Source organism: Manis javanica, chromosome 3, assembly GCF_040802235.1.
Source record: "Manis javanica isolate MJ-LG chromosome 3, MJ_LKY, whole genome shotgun sequence".
Classification (NCBI taxonomy): domain Eukaryota; kingdom Metazoa; phylum Chordata; class Mammalia; order Pholidota; family Manidae; genus Manis; species Manis javanica.
The window spans coordinates 211091363-211115107 of record NC_133158.1 but is presented as its reverse complement, the minus strand read 5'-3'; the positions used below and the strand labels follow the sequence as shown (position 1 = coordinate 211115107).

The window sequence follows — 23745 nt, the reverse complement described above, 5'->3', positions numbered from 1 at the left end:
GATCTGTGTTTCCCTCCCCTGGCACTGGCTCTAAATACCACGTGGCCTCCCCTCCCACTGCCTCCTTCCTGGGGTCTGCTGTTGTCAGGAGCTCCACTCTGACCTCAAGCCTTCTTCCTACGGCTCAGTCAGCAGACCTCACCCTCTCGCTCTGCATCTGCATTTCTGTCCTTCCTCCTCCGCATCTCATGCCCATTACTTCTCTTAAGATCCCAACTACGGAATATTCCAAGTTCTTCCTGCTTATGCTCAGATTTCTATAGTAGAAATTAATCACCTTGTTCAGCCCTAATTTTGTCAGGGTCAAAAAAATGCAACAAAATAGGATGTATCTCATGTTCATAGCAATATAGTATTTTATACTCATGTTCATAGCAATATTATTCACAATAACCAAAAGGTGGAAGCAACCCGATGCCATTGATGAGTGGATAAACAAATGTGGCCTACCATACAATGGAATATTATTCAGCCTTATAAGCAAAGGAAATTCTGACATAGGGCACAGTGTGGATGAACCTTGAGGACATTACGCCAAGTGAAATAAGCCTGTCTCAAAAGGACAAATACTGTATGATTCCACTTCTGTAAGGTACCTAGAATAGTCAGATTCACAGAGACAGAAAGTAGAATGGTAGTTGTCAGCATCACCAAGGATTTAATAGGTGCAAAATGTCCGTTTGGAAATATGAAAAAGTCTGGAGATGGATGGCGATGTTACACAACAATGTGAATCTACTTGATTCTACTAAATTATACACTCAAAGATGGAAGAATATTTTTTAAAGAGAGAGCGATGTCTTTTTAAGCCCAGTTCCAGGTGCCCCCTGGTCTCTATCACAGAACCTTGAATAGTGAAGGCCGTCATGGCTGTGCATCGCCAGCTCTGCAAAGGGAGAGGTTTCCAGCAAACCATCCCTGCTAATGCCAACCTCCTCACCGCCCGGCTCTGGCTCCATCCCCTTCGGCGTCCCAGCACCATGCTTTCTCAATGAAGCCTTTCAGGTGTCTTTATTCTTCACCCCACACTTTTCAGTTAGTCTCAGAAATGTCATCATATGACCCAGCCTTCTTCTTCACCTTCATTTCACTGAACTGTTTCCTGCAAGTTGCATGAGTATCTCTCTTCAGTTCTTCCATGTCTGCTCTCCTAAACCAGGAGACTTGGCCTCAGACTTCACCTCACGACCGTGCACTCTCATGACGTTTGGCCACTTGGGCCACGAAGACAAAGTATCATAGACTGGGTGGCTTATAAACAACGAAATTGGCCTCTCACCATTCTGGAGCCTGGGAAGCCCAAGGTCACCTTGCTGGCAGGCTTGGTGTCTGGTGAGGGCCCTCTTGCTGGCTCATAGGTGGCCGTCTCCACCCTGTGTCCACGCACAGTGGAAGGGGCCTCTTTCATAACAGCACTGATCACATGAGTGGGGGCTCCACCCTCATGACCTAATCACCTCCCAGAGGCCCACCTAAAAATAACATCACCTTGTGGGGTAACCTTCCAAAATACAGATTTTGGGGGATCACAAACATTCCAGATCACAGCGCAGGGGTTGCCAGTCAAACTCAGAAACAGAGAGTAGAAAAACAGATGCTGGGGGGTGGGGGTGGGGGTCCTAGGAAGAGGATGGAAAAAGGGTACAAACTCTCAGCTCCAAGATGAAAAAGGTCTGAGGATGTAACCTAAAATAGGGTGACTAGTTGATAACACTGCGTTGTATAATTTAAATTTGCTAAGAGTAGAACTTAAATGTTCTCACCAAAACAAACTCTGCATTTTAAGAAGATTCCCAGGTGTTTTGCATGCGCTCTGATGTTTGAAGAGCTGTTTATCATCTGTTTTTCCCCATGTACCTTGCATGGTGATATGAGTTAGAAGGTGAGATCACAATGATTTTATAGTTTTCACCAAGTAGAAAGCTAGTTTGTTCAAGGCTGGATGGGGTTTGTATGGACAGGTGTGAGAGCCAGGATAGAGTTCCAGGAAGGTGGAATGGTTTATGCAAACAAAACAAAACACCAAAAGCCAAAAGTGAACAGAGATTAGGCAACTTTGTCTGAAGTCAAGGATTCAGGAAGGGGAGTAGTAGTGATAAGTTTGGAAAAACTCTTCATAAGAGGCCCAGCTGTTTACTCGAGAGCGCAGTGTTTTCTCTTAAGTTGTTCATGATAAAATTGTGATAAAGTTCATTCCATCATCAAAAAGAGAAACAGTTTTTACAAAAGAAAGTGACTACAATTGTCATGCATTGTAAAGATCACAACTACCAGCACACATGTCTGTGAGAAAAACAAGCTGTTGAAATAAGTACTATCTGCTGTGGCTGCCAAATCTTTGTAATTAATTTATTTGCTGCTGGTTCATTAGTTTGTCATCTGCTAATGCTAACAGATAAGAGTTGGCATCCTTACTACAATGGAAAAACAACGAGAGGGGGGGAAAAGCCTTACAAGTTGAGGAAATTCTATCCATTAAGTTTTCTCTTCTCTGTGAAAAGGGGACAAGCCATGGTTGCTTGGTATGAGGGCAGACCACCTTGGGTCAGCTCACAGAACATCAGACTTCCCAGGGAATCTGGATTAAGCTCTGCCAGGGACTGTGGGAGACGAGGCCCCGAGAGGATAAATGTGTGCTTTTAGGCAGATAACTCCCGTAACCGTATACAGGATGGGCTTTTGAAGGGAACAACTGAAGACAGGAAGACCGCTTAGGAAAGTACAACAGTAAATAGCACTAATGTGGACTTGTGATGGAGGAACAGGACCTAAGGTTTACATAGTACTGTGTTATACAAATTCTTTTCACAGACACTCCTTAAAACTATTATGTGGAGTGTCGCCAAAAAAAAAAAAAAAAAAGAAGGTGGAAGTTTAATTTAAAAGATGGTTATGTGAAAGATACTTTTAAAATCCTAAAAATATTTTTATATTTAATACATTAAAAATATATCTTAAAAATATCAGGACTTATATTAAAAATATATCTCTAAATATAATATGTAGTATAATAAATATATTTAATATAAAATATATATCTATAATGTATATTATAGATATTTAGTATAAAATAAATATATTTTAAATATTAAATATATATTAAATATAAGTAATATATGTAAATAAACATAAATGAATATAATATATATTGAAAATGTATTAAAATCTCAGGACTTCATAATAAATACATCTTAAAAATATAAAGACATATTAAATATATATCTTAAAGTATATATTAAAAATAATATGTTAATAAACATACATAAATAAGTGTAATGTATATACAAATATATTAAAATCTCAGGACTTTATATTAAATATATTAAAAATATGTCTTAAAAATACCAGGACCCAGTGAGTGGAATGGTGGGGAAGGGGTGGAAGGGAAAAGAGCGGAATCAAAGATGATCCCTAGGGTTTTGAACTTGGGCAACCAGGCCATTGTTGGCCAACCTGCCCAAGGCGAGATCCCTGCCATTGACAGAAGCCTAGAAGAAAAGCTGATTTGGAAGGGAGTTTGTAATGGTAGATGTTCTTTTTCTTTTCATTTAACTAATTTCAAACTTAGAGAAAAGTTATACCGAAAGACTACTGCAAATAACTACCATATTCCCTTTGCCCAGCAACTCAGTCAACTTTTGCCTAGAATCTCAGTAACGTCCTTTATAGCAAAAGGACCCCGCACAGGATCGTGCATTGTACCCAGCTGTCATGTCTTTCAAATCGCCTGTAATCTAGAGAAGTTTCTCAGTTTGCCTGTACTTTCATGGCCTTGACTGTTTTGAATAGTACAGACCAGTCTGAAGGCTGTCCCTCAATTTGGATTTGTCCAATGATTCTTCATGATTAGACCCACGTGACGCATTTTTGATTGGAATATCCCAGAAGGGACTGTTCCCCTTGCATCATTAAATGGCATCCATGGTAAAGTTAACTTTCATGATTTGATTAAGATTGTATCAGCCAGTTTCCTTCATGGTGAAGTTAGTCCCCCCTCCCTATCTAATTACTAAAATATTTCTCCAGGAGATACTTTGAAAGGGTGTTGGCAGGGCTGGTCACCTACGCAGTACTGAGTCCTGCACTGAGAAGGGTTTGGTTCATTTTTTTTGCTGATTTCCAGGAAGGCAGGCAGGGAGGGAGGAAGGAAGAAGGCAGGTAGGGAAGGAGGGAGAGGGGAGCAAACAGGCATACATTCAGGTTTTGATTTGTTCCATTTGAGTTACCAGGCATTAAGAGAAAAACAAACTAGGGCTAAAGATAAAGGCTGGCCCAGTACATGCACAAAGTGACTGAAATAGGAATGAATCTCTCCAAGGGCATCAGAAAGAAAACGAGGAACTCACAGGTGGGTAGAGTGTAGAAAGGGAAGCCAGTAAGGATCGAAAGGAATGCACCAGAGAGCAAGGGAAATCCATGGGTGCCCTGTTACTACAGAAACCAGAGGAAAGGGGGCTTTATGAGGGAAAGGAGTGGTCAGCTATGTCTGTGCCACAGAGAAGTGGAAAGAGATGGCTGCCCAAGGCGAGATCCCTGGCGCTAATACCTAACTACAGGGAAGGGAGGTTTGTTCGTCTGTGTATTCAACAAGCATTGGTGGGTGGGGTTAAGCACATGCTTGGGGTAGAAAGGGCGCTGCCAAAGCCGGCTTCCTGGGTGTACCACCTGCGTAGGAACACAAGGTCCTGCGTTTAGAGAGGTTCCCAGGCTTGGGCTCACGCTCTTAAAATTCTTACTGTTTGAGCAAATGGTCTTGCATTTTCATTTTGCACCAGGACCCTGTAAATGGGGTCCCGGTAGCTGGTCCTGGGCGATGGAGCAAGTGCAAACTCTAATTTCCTTTGTGAATCCTAGGGAATGTGGGAGGGCAATATCCTGCCCCAGTGGCAAAGTGGGGGTAAAATTTAATTTCGCTTGGCCACGTGTGTTGGCTGAGAGTCGTGAACGGTGGAAAGAGATTCCAACGCCCCATAGATTTACAGAAGCGGCGCCGGATGGGTTCAAGGCCTTGGGGTGTGATGCGTCCGACGGCCTTTAAGGGGCAACAAGACTGGAGGAAAGCAGAGGCAGGACAGCAGAGGCAAAGAAGGTGCGGGGTCGGGGTGAGGACAAGCCAGGCGCGGATACAAATCCCGGTCCGGCGCCTGGGGCCGAGCAGGGTGCGCGGGGAGCAGAGGCCGGGCAGCCACCGCGCGCTCCGCCCGGACGCCAGGCGCGCGCCCAGGCGGCGCCGCGCCTCGGATCCGCGGCCGAGCAGGACTCCGGGACAAAGGCCGAGCGGGCCGCGCGTCTGGGTGCCCTCCGCACGGCGGGGGCGCTTGCGGAGCGGGCCCTCCACCTCCCGCCGCAGGCCGCGCGCCCGGGGCGGCGCAGGGAGGCCTCCGTGGGCCCCGGCACGTCCGCGCCCCCGCCCCCCGCCGCGCGCGCCCGCGGGCTGAGCTGGCGGGGAGGGGCTCGCGGGGCTGCGGGCGCGGCCGGCGGTGGAGGCCGGCGAGCCCGGCCGCGGCCTCCGTGGTGGTGGCCGGCCGCACCGAGAGCCGCCCCGCGCGCAGCTCCCCGGGGCAGGAACGGTCGGAGCGGCGGCGTCCGCGCTCGCGGAGGGGTTGGGGGGGAGGCGGGCGGGGCAGCCTGCCCGGCCTCGGCCTCCCGAGTCCGCTTCCGGCAGCCGTGCGCCCTCCTGCGCCGCCCTCTGCACCCTCCTGCGCCCTCCTGCGCCGCCCTCCGCACCCCTGCGCTGCTCTGCGCCCTCCTGCGCCGCCCTCCGCACCCCTGCGCTGCTCTGCGCCCTCCTGCGCCGCCCCCCGCACCCCTGCATCCCCCTACGCGCCTGGGGGCCCTGCATAGCCTTCCGGACTTTTAAGAAGGGGCTTGGAGGAAAGTCACCGGGTTCAAAGAACAGGGAAGGGAACTGAGGAGATTTGAGGTCGGTTTCTGCTCCTCCTGCCTCCACATCATAAGAGTAATAATGTGGTTACCCTATAAACTGTGGCAAATACCAAAAGACGTAAATAATTCGACCAAAAAGCAAAAAGAAAGAAAAGCACCCATAACTTCATTAGCCATAAGCAAACACTTTACATATGGGGCTATGTCTTCACATGTTGATGTGTATATTGTTTTACATTGAATTCTGTGCAAATGTTTTGGTGTTTTGTTTCTGGTGCTTAATATAAACATGTCCAACTTCCTTGAACATAGTATATTTTTAACGGTTCTATACTAACACTGAATAGCTGTACCAAAATGTAACCATTTTCAGTTTTTGAAGGTCCAAAAGACAAATATTTTTGAAGTTCTTGATTCTTAAATTGTTCTCTACAAAGACTGTACAAATTTATATTTCTAGTTGCACTGAGTGGGCAGTCTTAATACTCTTAGGAATATTGACCAGAGACACCAGGCCTTGAATGGGTAACCCCAACTTTCTTATGCCCCAATCCTCTGTAGAGAAAAATTCACAGCCTTTTGAGCTCAGACATTCAAACTAGCGGAGACTTTGGCCAGATCTTGTTCTTCAGTTTTCCCATCATTTCTGTTCCCCTACACCCTAAGAACAGTAGCACCCCACCCATATCTTGAAGATGAATGAGGAATCAGCCAGAAGTCTGTCTCCTAGACAGACTGCCCTCCTCTCCCAGAGAGACTCCTTCAAGGCCTTCCTCAGGAGTGCCAGCCTGCTAATAGATGCAGTGGCTCCCATGGGGTCAGGCCCATACGAAGTCAGTTTAGGTGTTAAATATTTTGTTCCTATTAAGAATCCCTTGGAGAAACAGCCTGAGTGCCTGTCAAGGGATGAATGGATAAAGCTGTGGTAAACATACAATGAAATATTACTCAGCCAGGATAAAGAAGGTGCCATTTGTGACATGTAACATGGATAGACCTTGAGGCTATTAGGCTAAGTAAGTCAAAGGCAAATACTGTATGATATCATTTATATGTGGAATTTTAAAAAAGCCAAATTCATAAAAACAGAGTAGAAAGGGGCTAGGGGTGGGAGAGTGGGGGGATTATAAGAGATATTATTTAAGGGTACAACTTGCAATTTGTAGATTAATAAGTCCTGGAGATCTAATGCACAATTATAGACAATACTGTGTCATCAGACATCAAACTTGATAAGAGACTACATCTTGATTATTTCCACCACAAATAATAAATGATAATTTTGTGATGTGATACAGGCTTAGGCAATGGTACAATGGAAACCATATTGTAATATATAAATGTATCAAATCAACATGTTATACAATTTAAACTTACAGTGTTATATGTCAAATATATACATATTTTAAAAAGGTCCATACAGCTGGGACCATAGAGGATAAATAAGAGAGAAAAGCAGCAACATTCTGCATACAAATGACCTCACTCTCAGCCTCATCTCACAAAAATTTAAAACTTAAATGGACAAGTGCTACAATAAAGGTAAATGAAAATGCCAAGGGGGGGAAAATAAATTAAAAAGTATCCCCTGGAAAACTGAGTGCCTCTGCACTCAGGACTCTTGCAAGTCACCGTCCCAGAAGATTTATTCCCCAAGTCTGAGTGGCTGCAGGGACTCTGAATGACTTTCTGAAGCTTTGGCATTGTGTTTTAAGAATAAATAATAATAGCTACTCTGCTGAGCACTAGTTTGCATGCTCTGTGTGTTAGGTCCTAACCACCCTTTGAGGAAGGTACAATTATGGCCCTCATTTTACAGAAGAGGAAACTGAAGCACAGAGTAGTTCTTCTGAGTCCTGATACTCTGTAACTAACAGCATGGCTGGCTGGCTTTTTCTCCCCCTTGCACTTGTGGAAAGAGAGGTGTGTACTGGATGGATTCAATCATAGCACAGCACTTGGGGGTCAAAACGGGTAGGTATCAAAACTACGTTCCACGTTCACTGCTTCGGGGCTGCACCTTTGTCATCACGGGCTTCTACTCTATTCTGTCGAGTCAGCCGGCCTGCTTTCCCAGCCACATGAATTCAGCTCCCTCCTGCTGCTGTACCCGGAGGCTCCAGTTTTGCCCTTATCTTTGAAGTGTTTGCCTTGCGCCTCCCATGTGGGCCACTGTTTCTGAAGACGGCTCTAGCCCTCCTTTCCAGAGAGGGCTTGCTGTTTACTTTGTCTTCCGGCTTCCTTAAGACTACTAACCATTCTCGTAACACCACTCAATCACAAAATGATTACATTTTCAAGCTAGAAGGGACCTTATCCGTTGTCTAGTCATCATTTTACAGAGAAGGTACTCTGGCCACTCTGCTACTTGAGTCACAAGGCTAAGACACAGGTGTCCAGCACTCTTTGCTGAGCCTCTGGTCACTGGCTGTGGCCACTGATCACTGGAGCCTTGACTCCAGGCTCCCCCATACTGGCATCACCAATAAGAGCAGGTAGCCCCCCCCTCCAATGCCCTGAGGTTGAGCAGAGGTCTCTGTCTCTTGGCTACTCAGGACGATTGCTTAACCAATCCTGAAATCTTGAGCAATGTGAATTTTGCCTGTATTAATTCTGCAAAATATCCTGATGAACTTTTTTTATGGGTCTTTATTGATTGAACATCTGACCCTTGGCAATGTGGCAGGGAGAAGAGCAGGTACAAAGAAGGAGCTTTCAAAAATCCTACTATATCACGCAGAAAGAACTAAGTCTTAAAGGTCTCCAAAGCCCAAGTCTTAGAGCTTCCTTAGAGCTGGCAAGAGGTTTACTTTATTTTGTTTGTCAAATGATTTCAAATGTATTTTAAAACAGCACAAACATGTAGCATATTCACATCTTTCCAATTTGTTGTCAGGGTTGGGTTTTTTTTTTTTAATAGTACTGTTTGTGTTGTATTTTTATGTAATTTATATATTGTTTCGATTCTGCAATTGGCTTTCCTTCCTTTCTCTCAAGTATCATATACATACAGAGAGATGCAGATGTCAAGTGTAGAGCTTGGTGAATTTTCCCGACCTGAACACACCCCGTTACTTGCATTTCTCAAGAAACATTCCCAACATCACAGAAGCCCTCTGTGCAGAGCTTTTAGTTGTTGTTCTTTCTTCCCTCTTTTCAGAAATTTGGCAGATGTGAAAATGGATTTTAATTTTACTTAAAGATGGCACATTCCCCAACTTCTTAACATACAGAAAGTGTACAATAGAAGAAACTTTTCTTTCCTTCCCACTCTTACGAGGTCAACTTAAAATCAAGTGCATTAAAAACATTGACTTTTTAGGGAAAGTCTGAGGGTAGGTTGGAGATTCACAAACGTTTAAAAGTGGAAGACCTTGCAAAGAGGAGGTGAGAGTCAACATGTACCGCCAAGGGGCAGATCTGGACCTGGAGCCCAGGCCTCCCAATAACGCACCATTATTCTTTCTTTGTTAAGGTTATGCAAATAACCACAACTGAGAGTGGAGAGGTGGGAGGCAGAGAGACTTCCGGAACATTTCCTGTGGATAGCTGAATAATAACACTGTGGGGGACTGTAAACGAAAGTGCAGGGGGTTCCCCCTCTCCCTTCTGGAGAGAGCTCTGCTGCCCTCTAGTTGCTCCCTGATGTGGTCTCTAACAGGTCCCTTCTTACTATGGTTCCCAAACTGTGCGAAGACATGCCAGGGCGTTGCAGGAAATTCATAGGGGCATCTTGAGATATCTTACATTTTTGAAGGAAACACAGGGAGACCTGACATCTATCGCATACTGCATGACAATGAAAGGAAATCCAGTTTCCACATTAGATGGTATTACATTCCTTGTGAAGACATCCTGCCTTTATGGAGTTGGGTTTTTGGTGGATACTGTGTTAAAAAGAAAATTGATGGGGGAAAGGTAATGAAGGTGGGTGTGTGCAGTCTGATTCCAGAGTTTGAGAAGTGCTGTGCTCCACTGGTGCACAAATTTCATCAGGAAGAAATTGTAGTTATTTAAGAATAAAATAAAAATATCAATTTGTTTCAGTGTATATGTACTGTTTTTGCAAACAACCACTAAATTGTTAGGACATAATTATGTATTAAATAACTACTTGAGAAATGGACCCATTAGGTATTTCTTTTGGTCTGGGGTCTTTGTGAACCCTTGCTTTAGATGTAGCATAAGGCTGAGGTCAGGTTCTTCAAGTTACTTCAGCATGGCTAGTACTATGTAACAGTTGGCTGTTCAGCTGGTAGTGAGAGGCTAGGATGATTCTATTCGGACAAGGAAACTAAGTCTCAGAAAGTAACTTGGTGGAGGTCACCCAGTCAAGACAGATGCAGTTTACACAATTGTTGACACCCTCTTTAGGACAACAATGTACACTTAGGGGTTCAAAAATCGGGTGCATAAAAAAATCTCACCAGACGCCTTTGCAAGGAGGGCTGATGCTTAAAGTTTATTGGCTTCACAGCAAATCTACCTTTGCTACCAGGTAGTTAAGTGGTGGAAATGGAATTCAAACCCAGCTTTGTCAGCCTTTAAAGACGCAAAATGGGAATTTCCTTTTCCTAAAGGTAAAAATAGAAAACGAGGGATGTGAAAGCACTCCTAGAAATGTGAGCCTCACTGGGTCATCTCCACAGCTGACCCTCCCTGAGAAGGAACCTGAGTGGGAACATCATTCCCGTACCTTCCTGTTGGAAAGATGTCACCGGGGACTGGAGGAGGCACTGCCTGTAAAGCTGAGTTTGAATTCTGGCCCCGCCTCCTCCCGGCTCTGTGATCTGTGAACTTCCCTCTGCTGGATGTTACTGGAGCAATAATACCCACACCCCTTAAGATGGTGAGGATCAAATGTGACAGATGTAAGTACCTGGTCTACAGCAGGGACACACCTCTGTGGATCGCCCTCTTCTTCCTCTGCTCCCACACAGACATCGTGTGTATTTGGAGACATCATAAAGATGGACAAGCTGGTTGGTAGGGTTTCCTTCAAGTGTGGGTGATTTAAGTAAATGTCCATTCATGGCAAACCCTCTCTACAGAAGATGCAAATCAGACACAGCTGGTGATTTTTGCCTGGTGTCTTGTCGTGGCTCAGTGGCTAGCTTAGTATCTGTTTTCAGGAGTTCCCCATTATCCACAGACTAAGGTTGAAATTCCTTATCCTGGTATTTAACATTTCCCAAAATTTGGCCTCAGTTTAACCTTCTAACATTTTCCCCCACTATGATCCAACCCAAACCTCCGTTCTAACCCAACTGGTTTCCTCACTGGCCCTAAATATCCACCGTGGCCTCAGCGGAAAGCCACTTCCCCTGCCAGGAATTCTCTCTCTGCAGTCCTGAGGCCAACCTGTCCTTTGGGACTAGTGCAAGCCCTCCTTGCACTGAGCATTTTCTGGCTGATCCCAACCTCTGGGGATTCCAAGATCCCGGACTCCTCCCATGCTTTTAGGACTTAACCACACACTGCCTTATCTTGTTCTATAGCTTATAGGGAGTTTGTTTTTCCTTCTAATTACATTGCAAGTTCAGTGTAGTGTCGTGGAAGTAACAACAGCCCGAAAGCAGAGACTTGGCTTCTCTTTCTAACGTGCTGTATAACCCTGGGCAAATAGAAGTGGATAGGGAAACTCTTAAGGTGCCTTTTCTTAAATTTAGGGTCCTCTCCACAAGGCCCATCTCAGTGAGATGTATATATAATTTCACTAAAAAAATTCAAACATTTGTTGATTATTTATTCCCGAATTAAGCTAGGTGCTAAGGATGAATAAAGGCAACACATGCAAGGCTTGCTCTCAAAGAACTTTCAAGGGAGGGTGAGATGCACATACTCACTGGTGGAACTTACTGAACGAGTGTCAGGAACTAAAAGGTCAGGAACTAGTAGAGTTTCTGTCTGATAGTTGCCGTGGTCTCCCCATTCCACTGTTTGGCCCTGTGGCTGAGTTATTCTCTTGAGTCCCATAGTCTGGCCTGTTCCAACGCCCGCCCATGCACACCTCAGAAGGTGCTCACTATGACACACACACACACACACACACACACACACACACACACACACACACACTCTCTCTCTCTCTCTCTCTCTCTCTCCCTCCCTCCCTCCCCCCCACCCCCTTTGGCTTTGAGGTCAACTGTGCTCCTGTCCAGGTGAGGTTGCCCCAGGTTGCCCCAGTCAGCAAGGCTTCCCTACCCTCTGCCCTTCCATCACTGTCCCTGGAACCTGCAGTCAGTCCCTTAAAGCTGAGCGTGGCCTGATAAGATTGATCTGGCTGCAGTATACAGTGGGAGACAAGAGGGAAGAGGGTTGGGACTCTATGAAACCCTGCCGATGGCCAGACAGAGTGATTTCTTTGATGGCTTTATTACATACCAAGGGCTGTCTGGTACACTTTACCTACATTAGCTCATTCAGTCCTCACACATCCCTATCAGATAGGTACAGTCATCATCCTTGACTACAAATGAGAAACTCAAGGCAGAGAAAAGTCGAATGACTTGCCCAAGATCACGAGGAGGCGGAGAAGTCAGGACTGGAACTCAGTCCACTCTCCCAACCCCCAGATGAAACGGCCTGCGGCTGCAGTACTCGGGGAAGGTTTTCTTTTCTGCCAACTGCGATCTATTTCCTGGAGCTACGCCCGACACACTGAAGGTAATAGGCAGATGCATACTTCCCCCTTGGTAATGAACTCGAAGGTGTCAGCTAGATCGGCAGGACTGGAGCTGCCGGTTTCAGGGTATTCCGTTTGACCCCAAATGGCAGGAAGGGAGCAGAGCAGAGACAAGACCCTGGCGAGAGGTCTGAGTTCTTGTCTAGGTTGGGTTCTAGGAAACCTTTTCGTTTTCTGCAGCTCAATCCCCACCTTAGGGAAGGGAGCTGAGCAGCCCCGCGTCCCTCGGAGGTAGGAGAGGCGTGGGCAGGCCGTACAATGCGGGTCTGTGTGTGCAGGGGCCGGCTCCGTGCGCAGAGGCAGGAAGGCGGTGTGTTTGTGCAGCAGGGGCTCGCGAGTACGTCGGTCTCTGCAGGGCGGGGAGGAAACAGGGCAGGAGGCTGGGCCGGGCGGGGATGTGGGGGAGGAGCTGAGGGCGCCCGGCTGCGAGCGGACCCCGTGCCAGGAGGCGCGGCGGCGGTGGCGGAGGCGCCGGCGAAGCCACCGCGAGGACCAGCGCAGCGCGGGAGAGGCGGGCGGGCGGGCCGAGGCGCCGGCGGGCTCGGAGGAGGCAGGGAGGAGGGAGGCGCGGCCCAGCCCGCCCCGCGCCGCCGCCCTCTGGGCCCACGCAGGCCCCGCCCACAACACGAGTCACGTGTGCGCCACGCACCCTCCCCGGGCGAGGGCTGGGGGCGCGCGGGCAGGCGGGCGGGCCGCGACGGGGTCCCTGGGGAGGAGGCTCCGGGGGCGACCCGGGACGGGGCGCCGGGCCGAGTCACGGCCGCAGGCGGACGCCGCGAGGGGGAGCGCGGGCGGGCGGGCGGCGCGGGGCGGGGCCTGTCGCTGGGGCTGGCGCAGGAAACGGGGAGAAGGGCCGGTCCAACTGGCTGCCAGTTTGGGCCGCTTGTTTACTCCTGGCGGGGGAGCTTTAACCCGAAGGGCGGGAGGGCGGGAGGGAAAACCTGGAGCCGGATCCGCGGGCCGCGGAGCGGGAGCGGGGCGGAGGCGGGGCGGACGGAGGGACTGCGGAAGGTGCCAGGGCCGCCGCGTTCCTGGAAGGGCCCGGCTGAAGCTGCCCTGGAGAATTTGTTTTTGGGTTTGTTTTTTTTTTGGTGTGTGTGTATTGAATTTTCTCGCCTGTTCAGTTTTCCCTCTTCCCGCTTGCACCCTCTCGGGACACATACACACGAGTTGGTGAAGGATTGCCCGCCCGGAATCTCTGCGGCCCTGAAAAATTGCTCGTGTAGCGGGCTCCTCAGAGAGGAGGGCTGTGCCTACGTGCTCCTAGGGGTCCCTGCCTAGTCTACGTGCTTGTTGTTCCGAGAGGGTCTCTGCCACTTAATCCAGGAAATGATTCACTTGCATTATCGTCATATATTTTGCATGCCTGTGCGTAGCTACAGTTACACAAATAAGTTAATTTTAGTCTAAATCTAGGCATTCTAAGCGTCTTGGGCATCATTTCCCAACTTGTATGGTAGATGAAATAATTTTTCCGTAAAAATGTGAAGCGCCCCATAAATGTATTTGCATAAAAAAAGCAGGCACTGTTGCAATGCTGTCCCCTACTCAGTTTTTCATTATCTAAAAAAATCACCTGTTACCATACAGAGATTCTGTAACATGTGATGTAATACTATAGTAGTAACTACCATCAACCGTTTTATACCTGAGGAACTGGGCTCAGCAAGTCGAAGTGGCTTGTCAGAAACCACCCAGCTAGTAAAAGAACACAGGAACACAAATGGCCTTCCCTGCCTCCCTCCATTTGTGCAGTGGACATACGTAATTTCCTCTGTGTGGCATTCATTCCTTTGGGACATTGGTTCTCTATTCCCTGTGGTTTTATTTAGGCTCAAGACCACAAAATTCCATCCCTCCGGCAGCAGTGGTGCAAAGGGTGGGCATTTTAATTAAGCCAAATCAACTAGAGTCTTTCCATGGAACTAATACATGAATGCCAACAGAGAAAAAAAAATTTTTTTTCTGCTGGTTTTGCTAAACTGGAATGTCATAGCTGCTAGCTGCCAGGAACAGTTTTCCTAAGTGTATGAAGGAAACTCTTTTTGGGGAGCGGGGTTGGGAAGGGCCTCTTCTGAAGTAGGACAGAACTGGACCAATAAGAAAGGGGCAAGAAGAAATGAGAGACCTAGAACACAACCGAGGATAGCTTTGTTTAAACCTGGGGTCTGGCTGCGTCTGTGGCCGGTACAGACTCCCGGACTTCCCAGTTAAATGAGCCAACAAATTCGTTTTTTTGCTTAAGCTAGCATGAATTGAGTTCCTGTCACTTGTCTCCACAGAGTCCTGACTAATGTTTGGCACAGGATTATTTATATATCCTCGGAGAATAATGGAAGTTGGGTGCTGGCCACAACTATCACTTCTAAAGTACTCTAGTTCCCATGAGTCATACCAAGTGTGAGTCCTACGGATATGGGTAGACAGAAGAAAATATAATTATTCCTCAATATTATTACATGATAAACAGGACACAATTCAACAAACCCAAATTAGAAGTTGGATAGATAACATTTCCCCTTGGGATGTTGTGATGGTCTGAATCATGAAAAGGATAATGTTGAGATTTTGAGATAGGATTGTTAGAAAGTTTTTCGTGAAATGGTAAAGAAAGAGGAGCCGATAACAGCTACTCTGTCAGTTAGTTAAAGCTGAAGGCTGGGAAGGTGAGGGGTCTGTTCTAAAGAAGTAATCAGAAAGACAGGATATTGAACCACGAAGGTCAGGGGCATTTCTAGTTACGAATCTTAGGGACAGATGGGGTCCTTGACAGATAACCCTTCTTCCTCCTGAACAGTTCTGGTGATGGACGTCTAGGTGAGTCACCAAGCCAGAGGTAGTCCGTGGTCCAAGGAACACAGAGGCGGATGGTCCTTCCCATCCTTTAAGGGTCTGGGGATAAAATTGTAGAGGCCCTGTGTGTGTTCCTTGGTGACTCACCAGAGAGACTGGATCTGGTCTGATACTGTTGTCATGAGAGGAAAAAGAAGAAGAAGAAAAATTTTAATGTGTACAGTACCAACCCCTTGCCACTTCCTGACCTCCAGGGGTAGGATTCTTGGCTGGATCACTCAGCTACTAGTTTTTTGTTTCATTTGTTTTATCGAAGTATCATTGATATACAATCTTATACTTGGTTTCAAGTATACAACACAGTGGTTCAACAGTTACCCACATTATTAAATCTTTACCCCATGTGCTCGGTTTTTGACAAAGTTAAGAAACAAAAGTCAGGGGCAGACTTATTTCTCCATTTGAGAAAGAGGGAGAGAGGTGGGGAGGGGTAACAAGGAAGCAAACAACGTTGAGGACAGTGGACGAGAGAAGGAGGAGAAGGGGAGAGAAATAGCTGTAGGATTTTGGGGCAGAAATTTGAAAAGGATTTGTGGAAGCTTTGCTGTGTGTGCTGAGATGAAATTCCTCCTTGGCTTTCTCCTGAGGAGAATGTCAACAGAGACACTAGTTTTGAGGCTTTTTTAATTGACTTTGTTTTTCTCTTGGCTGTGTCACCCAGATTTCACAGGTTTGCCATCCCCAGCTAACTGAAGGTGCTGTGGCATCTCACCTCCTGCACCTTTTCCCAAGACAGAAGAAATGAGAGGGACAATAACTTCCCTTTATCAAGTGGTGTGCTAGCTTGTTGGCAATGGGGCCAGTGGATGCTCAAGTACGTGGTAGTAATCATCTTGCAGCCATTTGGGTTTAGTATTCTGTCAAAGAAGTCTACCAGGTCGGGGCTGGTGAATTTTAAAGATTCTCTTCAGGGCAAACCATTTGGATAAGGAGGTAAGCCATGAGAGATGAAGAGAAATATCAGAGGGATAACAACCTAGAATGGTTTGGGAGGGGATAGAAGTCTGGTTCCTACACACAGTAGATCTTCACTCCCATATTTGGGTGCTAAATGACCGAAAACCCAGTTGATAGCCATTTCTTTTGTCCTCAGGTATCATGTAAAGCTTCTCAGGGTGATCTGAAAGGCAATCAGTTGTCTTGTCAGATGGAGAAGGATGGGCTTTGGTGACTGAACAGTTAATAAGTAAAAAGATTATGAGACTGGCCAGGTCTAAAAGAAGTGTTGGAAAATCGGAGTGCTCCCAGGTGAGAACATGCAAGAGGGTAATTGAACAGCATTTTATTTCTTCACATGATTTCTGCTCTTATACATAAGATTATTAAGGCAGGATGTGGCCTAGAGCTAGATGAACTGTAGGTTAACAGAACCAGTATGGTGACTGGGTGTATTGTCAAGGTAAGATTAAAGGTGTCATGGCAAGTATCTGATTGCTTTCTCCAGAAAAACAAACATCAGGGAGGCCCATTCCTCCCATCTAATTCAGACAGGTCTATAAAAAAAAGGAGAAACTTTTGTCAGTAAATGATTTAAACTTGAAAAACTTAAATTAGAAGAACCTAGGTTTCAGACCTTACTATCCATACTGAAACTCAAGAGGGCATTCGATGGTGTGTGGTAATCCCTGTTTGCTGACTGCAAATACTGTACGATGTCTGGGGCAAACAGGGAAGAGTGCCTGCTGTTCAATTCCGAAGAGCCAGAAATTGTTATGAAAATGATTGGCAGCATTTCAAGTGCTTTAAGAAACAGGCTTTTATACTTGGAGTTTTCTCTGATTGGCTAGCAGGTTTATGGGCTTAAAAAAGAACTGTTTTCATTTGTCAAGAAGTCATTCAGCTGATCAGCCTGAAATCCTGGGTGCTGGCTAGTTAGCACATCCCTGGTGTGCCCCTGTGGAAACTGCACTTGCCAGGGCTTTCTGGGGCTGCCACTCCACAGTGTGTAGAGTATGTGTAGGGCATCCTGAGCCCTTGGTGAACTCCTCCACGATCATTCCCCCCCATAGGAATAAAACAAAATCTGGGCCATCCTTAACAATCTGGGTGGTTCGGACTGTGGCAGGCACACCTGCCTTAGGCAGGAGTTTGGTCCCACACAAGAATAAGGAAGAGTGGCAGACCACCTACATGGAACTAATGAACAAAATGGGATCTTTTTGAGAAGATAAAGCATAACAGCTTGGCAAAAAAAACAAAAACTCCAGTCAGTTCACTAGAGAAAAAGCCACCAGCCCCTCTTCTGGGGGACTACTGCCCTAGGAGGGGGGGTAAGAATAGAAGCCTTAGGAGCAAAGTCACATGACAAAAAACACGGAGCAGAAAGTAATTACTGTTGATTGGAACCGGAGAAACTAACGTAGGGGGTGGCGCGGGTGGGCATTTCCGGCAACTATCTGCTTCTTACTTTGCTTGCGCTTCATCTCCCCCTTCTCTCTGTTGATAGCGACTCAATCTGTTTTTCTAGAAACATTTGCTATCTAGGGGGTGAGATGACCACCCCGCCTCTCCCACAAAGTATAAGCCGGTCCTCTTCCCTTTCACAGCCTGAGATTTCCTGTCCTTTTCCACCTTTTTTAAAAGTTGTTTATCTTTTAAACAGTTCTGCGTTATCTCCCTTTTGGGCAGGAAAAGCTGCCCGCTTCAGCCCATTGTAAGGACTTTCTATGGGAAGACTGCAGAAGTTACAGCGCAGAAGCCTACTGGAGAAGGACTCCCAGTGAGACTGGCTGCTGCTCCAGAGTATTTTGAGTTGAGCTGAACTGGTATTTTCACCACGTGGTATTTTCCTGTCCCTGGTTCGCTTCAGAGTGAGAGCCTTGTCTAGATGTTCTTAAGTCTGCACACACATTCTTTCCTTGGCCTTCCACTCTGGTCTCAGTTACTAGCACCCCCCGTGGGGCACTCTGTAGAGTGAAGCTGGAGATGCTCCACCTTCAAAATGGCACTGTTCTGGATTTTATCTTCCTGCCCTGAACCGTGAGATAAACATTCTTTTAATCCCCATTTTTTATTCACTCACTAGAAAGCAGACAGGGTTGTTCCAGAATGCGTTCCCTGTGTCATAGAGATCACAGAAGTGTAAAAGGGAAAACCAGATGTGCACACAGAGCCTGCCTGGGCTTACACATTCTTTCATACCCAGAGTCATAGGGCTTTATGGTCCACGTTCCCAAAGCCGGTTCATTTTTTTCCTTGTTTGAATATGTACTCTTGCTCTTATTCAGAATCTCAGAGTTTCAGGGCTGGGAGGAAGTAGGCACAGCTCTGGGTGTTTATGCACTGGGGGGTATCTGTGGGTATCTCCACACACCTGGGGTTTGTTTGCTTGAAAGTGCGGCTGTGTGCAGATCTAAGCAAACTATTCAGGGATACCCTTAGGCTTTGAGCAACCTACTTGCAACCTATCAATCCATGAAATGCAAAGCCCACCTTCTCCAGCAGAGCCTTACAGATTGATTAGATCAGAGGGAGGCTGTCATTTGCCCCAGGCATACTTGCAGATAACTTTCTCTTTAGGACTTTTGAGTCAGTGAGCCTTTTAGAGTGAAAATGCATAAAGTAGATGCTGGGCCTGTTTTTGGCTATTAGGATACACTGTGATTTTTCTCACTCAGAAGAGAAGCCTGAAAGTATGCTATGGATGCAAAATTCAGAGTATTATCCTTTTCATTTGAAACGCAGAGCCTGGTTTGAGGTTGGGATTTGGAAGCTGTGTGCAGAATTGCATCACAGAGGTAATAGAAGTTCCTAGTCTAAGTGGATGAGAAGTAGGGGGCAAACAATTGGGCAGCTGGCTTCTCGATGTCCTTTTGTAGGAGAGCTAAATTCTGGAGGGACTAGCTGGGACTAAAGTAGTGGATAGGGACCTGGGTCAGGAGTAACTTTTTGCTAGTCTAAGTAGACGCTTGATTCATCATTATTTCTTGAATGAGTACTATATGCTAGCCACTGTTGTAGAGGGTGAGGATACAGCAGTAAGCAAACAGTCTCTGCTATGCTTGAGCGTATAGTTGAGTAAATGGAGAAGGCTGTCAGGTGGTGATGAGTGCTGAGAAGAAAAATAAAGCAGGGCCAAGAATGGTGGGATGGTGCTATTTGATAGCTCAGTGAGGGAATACCTTTCTGTAAAGGGTGCATTTGAGCAGGGACCTGAACCAAGCTATGGACGCAGTCACGTGGATATTTGGAGGACGATCATTCCAGCCCAAAGGAACAGCTTTGGGAAGTTGGGAGTGGGTCTAAGGAACAGCAAGGAGGCCAATGTGGCTGGTGCTGGGTGGGTCAGGGAAGAGTGATGGGCAGTAGGACCAGAGAGTTGATTGGGGGCAAGACTATGTAGGGCTTTATAGTGAGGGAGGTGGGAAACAATTTAAAGGTTTGAGCAGAATAGTGATCTGGTCTGAGTTAGTCTTCAAAGGATCACTCTGGCTGCTGTAGTGTTGAACAGCATGTAGGCAGCTAACAGAAAAAGCAGGGGGACCAGTTAGGAGCCTGTTGTGGAAATCCTGGGCACAGTAATGGCGGCCCAGCTAGGGAAGTAGTGCTCGACACGGAGGGACAAAGCCAGATACTGGATATATTTCACAGACAGATCCAACATGATTTTCTGGTGGGTTGGATGTGATTATGAGAAAAAGAAGAATTAAGGATGACCCAAGTGTTTTGTTTGTTTGTTTCCTGAGTAACTAGAAAAAATGGAAGTGCCATTTACTGAGATGGGGAGAAGCGATTTTGGAGGGAAATCAGAAGTCTGTTTTTGGACATGGTACATTTGAGATGTGATTAGACAGCCAAGTGAAGATGCCAAATAAGTAATTGGTGACAAGAATCTGGAGCTCAGGAAGCCAGATTAGGTATCAAATGAGGCTCTGGTGCAACCTGAGGGCTCAGTTAATTCCACAGATCTCATCCTGTTCTAAAAATAAATGGTTAGAAAGTCTTCACCAAAAAGAAAAAAAGAAGTCTTCACTGGCTCTGGGCTCTACTGAGCATCTGAGGCATGCTTTGAACCAGGGATTGTCCAGACTATAGATGGAATAACTCTGGTCATTCCCCCAGATCCAACTAGCTATTCATTATTAACCACTGTTTGTCAAGTGCCTACCACCTGCCAGGCACTGTGCCAAGTGTTCAGTATTCAATGGGCAACGAGACATGCTCCTTGCCCTCATAGAATGGCTACTCTCGTAGCGGGTTAGGACAAGGGAATGGAGATTTCTGTACAATGCATGCGTGGGAGTCACTGTGGGTGCTTGGACCTGAAGGATAGGCCCCTGATCAGGAGAAAGTGCCAGACAGAGCAAGTGCTATGCAAGGTGACGCCTGAAGGGTGAGTAGCAATAGGCAGGTGGAATAGCAAGAGAGAAGGGTGGCGAGTGTTTTAGACAGAGAAAGGAACATGCATCAAGAAAAGTCTGTTCAAAGGACAGAAGTTCAGTTCAGCATGTCCAGAGGGCAGAGTGGAGGGGGCAGGAGCAGAGACAGGCAGGTAGTGGCTGGAGAAGTAATTGAGAGCCATACCCTGAAGGATCTTCGTGAGCAATGCTGGGACTTTATTATAAAAAAAAAAGCTATGGGAAGGCTTGAAGTGTTTTCAGCAGAGGAAAAAGGCGAATGTAAAGAATTAGTTACAGGGAGGCAAGCCCGGAAGCAGTTATTCAGGGGATTTGGGGAGAGTGGCAATTTCAGACTCATACTGCCCTAAAAATCACCTATAAATGTGTCTGTACAACATGAAGCAGGGCCTGGGTCTGCTTTGCATAGTCTCAGTAAACAGGAGATGCTCTCTGAGGAGCTAAATACTTTGATGGGAAAGAGGTACAAGATGCCTACATTTTAATAGGCAGCCAGGAAGTGGGAGGAAGCAAGGTGAAGGGCAGTCTAGATCTGGGTGAGGCAGCCTCTAAGACGGGCAAGCCCCAGGCATGGAGGGCCGGCCAGAGAAGCTAAAGTCAGGAATTAACAAGCCTATGGTCTTTGTGAGTACACCCTGCTGTGTGTGATGTGTGTGCTAGGCAGGGTGCGTTCAGGACAGGGCCTGGATTCTGTGTGAAGGTACTGAGGGCTGTGTGCGTGTTTGGGAATGGATCTTTGGGATGGGGAGTTCTCCTGGAGTCTGTGCTCATGTGCGGAACTCTGGAATGCACACTGTGCAAGTACAGACCTGCAGTAGGAGGGGATGTGTGTGTAACACAGGCTGTGAGAGAACACATGCTTTTCGATGGCCTGTGCTCCCAAGACACAAACAACAAGCCATGGGTCCTGTTCAAGTTTAGAGACTCTTAGTTCACTCTGCACTCAGCAGGCACTCAGTATTTGTGAAATGGATGATTGTTTCTGCTTTATTAAAGTTCAATCGTTTTAGGAAATATAGAGGTTTGGTTACAAGTTTGAACTACATGTTTTAAGGTAAATAAACTCACAGCCAGGTCCCAACATCCATTTACAAAACCTAATAACTTAAATACTGTAATGGAGTTTACATCCTACTTTGTGTAAAATGCTTCACTGTTCCGTTTTATTCAACAAACATTTGTTGAACAGGGTACACAGGCAGCACTGGAACTCATCTCTTTCTCCTGTGAGACACCTTAGTCTGGTTGCTGCAATTAAAGCTTAATTATATGCTATCTTGTATTGTTTCTTAATTGTGGCACGTTCATTAATCACTTCCAACTAGGCTCAGTGTTCCTTGGGGGCAGGATAGGTGAGAAACTTAGCAGAGACAGGACTACCCAGAAGTAAGTAAACACCCACTGTTTAAGGAGAAAGGAAAGCAGGAATATAAAGCTGTGTATGAACTGTCATAATACAGAGTACCTAATGAGATACCTTAATACTAAGGGAGCACACATTGTTAATTAAAACATTCCTTTAATAATGATAAATTCTAGTCTGTATTTTCATGTTAAATGAATGTTTTGTGTATTAATATAATAGCTGTGATCCCCACACAGCTTTCAGGCTTTCATTGTTGTTCTTTTTAATGGAAAACAAGAATGCCTTGAGGATGAGTGTTACAAGGTAGAACCAGTCTTTGGTGAATTAGTCCACAGCAGAATTGTCCTATAGGAGGATTTGGCACTAAGGGATACTTTGCTGCACAACTGGCCACCTATTAGATGATAGCAGCACCCCCCCCCTCCCAAGTTGTGAGATTCAAAAATGTCTCCAGGCATTGCCAAATGTCTCCTGGGGACAAAATCACCCCCAATTTGAGAACCAAGGTTCACGGGAATTTTGTATTTTTCTTACATAACAAATCGTGGGAGATGGGGGAAGGGAAATACTATTTATTTCTCATATGGCACAGCATGTACCTATGCTTTTTATTTCATCTTACAGATAAAGAAGCTGGGTTTCTGAGAGGTAAAAGAACCTGCTGAAGATCATAAAGGCAGTGCCGCAGTTAAAACCAGGCTTGCAAACCAGGCTTGTCTGACTGCAAGGCCCTTCGTGCCTTCCAGCGCCCTCCCCGCCGCCTCTGCAGGGAAAACAACATACTTCAAATCGAAGGAGAACTGCTAACTCAACAAGTATGCCCCAAAATACTTAAAACTTTGAGGGGGAGGGGAATTCTCTTTTCATTAAATTGATTTTAATGTGACTATATACACTCATTACCTACAGACACTGGGGCCCCTCCCTACTGTTGCGGCTCTGGTCTTATCTTTGAAAAACACAGAGCAACACAATGGAACAGCTTCAATTCTCCTTGTTACAAATTATACAAAAGCCAGGGCCTAACGGTGCCAAAAGCAACCGGCACTGTTTACATAAGGGCTGGAAGCTAATCGTTAACTTTCTCCCATTTCATTCCAGAAAGAGTAAATAACGCCCGACTTTACAACCACAAACGAGTCAAATCATGTAAAAATGTCATAAAACGGAGAAGGAAACACTAACCCAAAAGGAAAATGGAAAGGCTGGGTGCACGGCCCCCTCCCTCTGGCGCGGAGGGCCGCGCGGCCTGGGTCCCTCGGCCCCGCCGCGCTCCCGGAGTGCTGGCCTCCCTTCCCGCCCGGGGCCGCGCGCCGCCTCTCTCGGAGGAGCCTCCCCCGGGGCCGGACCGGGAAAAACAACCGCAAGAAACTTTGGCTCGACTTGCGGCTCAGCGCAAAAAGGGCCAACGCTCAAGTTTGGTCCGGGCTGCGGCGGCCGGTTCCGACTCGGGGGTAAGGGGGCCGGGTGTCACGGCCCGGTCAGGCCCAAGCGCGCATGTGCGCGAGGAGTCCCCCGGGCACTTACGGAGCGCCCACTGTGCACGGGCGCCCGGGCTGTGCGCCCCGGGCGCGCGGGGGGCGGGGGCGGGGGCGGCG

The 23745-nt window shown here is 46.7% G+C and overlaps 2 long non-coding RNA genes across 2 annotated transcripts; one reads left to right on the top strand and one right to left on the bottom strand.

The window, feature by feature from the left end:
• Positions 1–10330: 10330 nt before the first annotated feature.
• LOC140848564 (uncharacterized) lies at positions 10331–11863 on the bottom strand. The gene is made up of 3 exons (XR_012129661.1): positions 11746–11863; positions 10766–10931; positions 10331–10460 (listed from the first exon to the last, which is right to left on the bottom strand). It is a non-coding gene; the product is annotated as an uncharacterized lncRNA (long non-coding RNA).
• A 160-nt stretch (positions 11864–12023) lies between these two features.
• On the top strand, positions 12024–23726 carry LOC108404869 (uncharacterized). Its single transcript, XR_012129662.1, has 6 exons — positions 12024–12552; positions 16086–16238; positions 16518–16672; positions 18053–18175; positions 22772–22962; positions 23249–23726. It is a non-coding gene; the product is annotated as an uncharacterized lncRNA (long non-coding RNA).
• The last annotated feature ends 19 nt before the right edge of the window (positions 23727–23745 follow it).